The 3,377-nt window shown below is 51.0% G+C and overlaps 1 protein-coding gene across 1 annotated transcript in view; it reads right to left on the bottom strand.

Annotated features, from left to right (window-relative positions):
- pcdh1b (protocadherin 1b) overlaps positions 1-3,087 on the bottom strand; it is a 19,670-nt gene extending 16,583 nt beyond the window's left edge. The window contains exon 1 of the mRNA XM_071898055.2: positions 2,471-3,087. The gene's annotated coding sequence lies outside the window, so the exon portion shown is untranslated. The remainder of the gene's footprint in view (positions 1-2,470) is intronic.
- Between the last annotated feature and the right edge of the window lie 290 nt (positions 3,088-3,377).

Genomic DNA, 3,377 nt, shown 5'->3' with positions numbered 1-3,377 from the left:
CCGCGTTCCTGTGCCGACTGTAGTCACACCTGAAGTCAAATCCGGCCGTGAAACTCCCTAATCTGAAGCATGGACGGCTCTTTTTTCTGCAGAGCGGCGGGGAACTTCCATCACACACAAACCCATTTCAACCTCCAACTCCATTTTAATGACGGCATTAACAACACCGCTCCCTCAGATCTCTCATTTTACGCAGAAATGTGCAGAACGGACTCTAAACCCCGCTCGTTTCTCCGCTTTATCCCGTCTTCCCCGGCTAATTCTCCCGCAGAGCCGCGGACGACCGTGACGTTTTGTTTTATCCGGTCAAATTGGACGGACATGCCTCCTAATGAGAGCGAGCAGGAAGAGTCCAAACCGGCGTCAGCCTGCAGGCGGACGGAGGAAACCTCCGACCGCACCGCACCGGCTCAGATAACGGCCGGCCGGCAAACTGAACCGCCGCAGACCTCTGATCCTCTGATCCTCTGACAGAGGAACTTCACATCATCTGCAGCCAAATAAATAGCATCTGAATACGGATATTTACAGTATGAGAAGAGTCTCCTGCTGTTTCCGCGGCGGGGAAACCCTGCAGCCAGGCCTACAGCTCAATACACTTAATAAACTTCATGTTAACATTAAGTCTGCATTTCCATCTCACTGCAATGCATTTCCTCTGACAATAACCTAAAACAGTGGAGGTTTTTTAACTGTTGTTTTTAGGCCTTAAGTAACTGGGCTAAATCTTTATTCCAAAATAAAGCAGTTTCTCATCTCTCTCTCTCTGAGACTTAAGACTCAGCCTGCAGATTTGGTATTTAATCAAAAAGCAGCAGAGAATTAGTGATTTGTTTGACTGGCTGCAGGAATAATAAAGCAGCGAGGGACAATCTGCAGCTGAAGCTTCAGCAGGAAACACAGCAGCGCACTGCGCTCTGTAATATTTAGGTTATGGCCGATATGAAGCGCTCTCTTTCCACTTGGCAGGAGGTTTCAAGTGGAGATAACACAGCCGGAGTGTGTGAGTATTTTATCAGAAATAATAAAGGCCGGGCGATACGGAAATGGGGTCAAAGGTCAGGTAAAGAGCTGAATCACCTCTGATAGCCGTGCTGTTGAAACGCAGCCGTCGGTATCGTCCGGCGGAGGGAGCGCCGCCGAAAAACCACCAGAATATTCCTCCGGCCTCCCTGCAGGAACATCAGCTGTGATGCTGAACGGCTTCCTTCTAAAATGTATTGTAGAATTACTACAGCTCCTGTTGTCAGGGAAGGCAGATGCACTTTGCATGTAAATACCACACTCCCCCCCCCCAACCTCTCTCTCTCAGCCTGAAGAGCAGGTTGGACGCCCTCTCTCTCTCTCTCTCTCTCTCTCTCTCTCTCTCTCTCTCTCTCTCTCTCTCTCTCTCTCCACCAGAGGACTGGGAGCAGGACTGGTGGGACCGGACAGACTGGATTCCCAGGCGGTGACGGAGCCGAGGATCGAGGCCTGCGGCTCCCAGTCGAACCCAAACACCCGCAGCGGATCTGTGTGTTCGACCCTCTGATGGAGCGTGATGACCATCAGGTGAACATGAGGAGGCAGACAGACATGTTGACCACACAGCAGAGCTACAGGTGCCCAGAGCCTCCGGACGCCGGTGTCAGATATATAGATATAGATATATAAATATAGGGATGAATATATCTGACTGGCTCTCTCTGGTGCGACTGCTTTATGACCGGCCCAGATGAATGGACTGTTGTATTGATGCAGCCCGAGTCCCTAAGGCAAATTAGCTCTAATATTATAGTGAAGACAAACCCCGGCTATAATGACCGGATTTTACTGCCATTTTATATTCTTCTCTACAGACTGGGAATCCCTGAAGAACTGTAAAGCCACGGATGGAGCCATAACGAAAAACCACCATGATACTCCCATAAAATATTCCTATAGAGAGATGTGTATAATATCCTGCTAAAACGCATTATAGGATTAGTACAGTACATTTCACTGGGTTAGGGAACCCGGACTGACCTACAGGAAGCTGTATTTTATTACTGACAGATATGGAGGTAATGTTGAGGACGGAGATCAATACGGATCAATACCACTATAGTGTAACATAGGTAAAATACCAATCAAAGACCATACAGTGGAAATTAACATACCGTCTGTCTAAAAGGGATTATTTTACCAACAAGTGTTTTCTCCAGCTCCCAAATCATTAACGAAATCCGTGTCTGCCTTCAGAGAATTCTCCTCCATCGAGTGTTTTAATGAAGGTTCAAGTAATCAGGCGGAATTCAAAATAAGTGAAAATATACATTTCCTATTCTTGTGCGTAAAGCGGCTACAGAGCGGCGGACTGGCAGGAGGATTTAAACCAAAATACTGACATATTAATCACATTTTCACTTGAATATGTTAAATACACGATGTAATAATTAATTCCTGTGTGGACCGGGTCTACAGAGACCAGCCTTGCGGGAGAAGTTCCTACCTGGACCGGGTGAGAGCTGCGCGGTACCCCGGCTCTGAGCGCTCCAGCCCGGCTACAGGCTCCGCTCCTCCTCGGTACCCAGACGGAGCCGCTCCAGACCTCCGGAAAACCCCCCCGAAATTAAGGATCCACAACGCCGAAAAACACCGTAAAACAAATGAAACAATCCAGTCGGGCGGACAGAGATAATTATTCCTCCAATTCCTCTCAAATTTTCTGTCCGGTTTACAGTCGTGACCAGAAAGCTGCGCGTCAGCCCGGCGGTCCTCTCTGCCTCTCTCCGGGGAAACGGCTGGAGCCCAGCCGGGGGAGACCCGTCCGGACCGGGGTCACAGCACTCCGGGTTCCGCGGGCTGTGAAGGGGCTGGGTCTCCGCTACCACCGGGCGGTCTGAACCGACGGCAGCATCCTCCGGTGGCAGAACGGGGGGAGCGGGTGGATGGAGCACCGAGGCGGGGAGAACACGGTTAAAATCACCAAAACACAAACACTATGTCCGGTAGGTCCGGGAGTTACCGGCGGTCATCCAGTAGTTTCCCCCGACGGACGGTCACCGCTCTGCCGCCACAAACTCTGTCCGCCTCCGGTCCAACACGGAGCAGGTCGCGCGGCTGCACTGTGCGTGATGAGAGAGTGGAGTGATTCCAAACGACTGCGCTCTCTCTCTCGCTCGCTCTCTCTCTCTCGACCTCCCCAGCTCTCTCTCTCTTTCTCTCTCTCTCTCAGTCTCCCCCCCCCCCCCCCCCCCCCCCCCCTCTCTATAGACTATACCAGGAGGGCGGAGCGACCAGCCAACCCAACAACTCTGTGTGGATTTCCCAACATTTTTGTCATTTCACAAAGATATGGCGACTTCTCTGTCATCTGCAGGCAGCAGCGGGTCCGGTTTGAAGCGACTGGAGGCTGA

The sequence above is a fragment of the Centroberyx gerrardi genome, chromosome 16 (genome assembly GCF_048128805.1).
Source record: "Centroberyx gerrardi isolate f3 chromosome 16, fCenGer3.hap1.cur.20231027, whole genome shotgun sequence".
NCBI lineage: Eukaryota > Metazoa > Chordata > Actinopteri > Beryciformes > Berycidae > Centroberyx > Centroberyx gerrardi.
The sequence above is the reverse complement of the archived record's forward strand: the minus strand, read 5'-3'. Positions and strand labels throughout refer to the sequence as shown.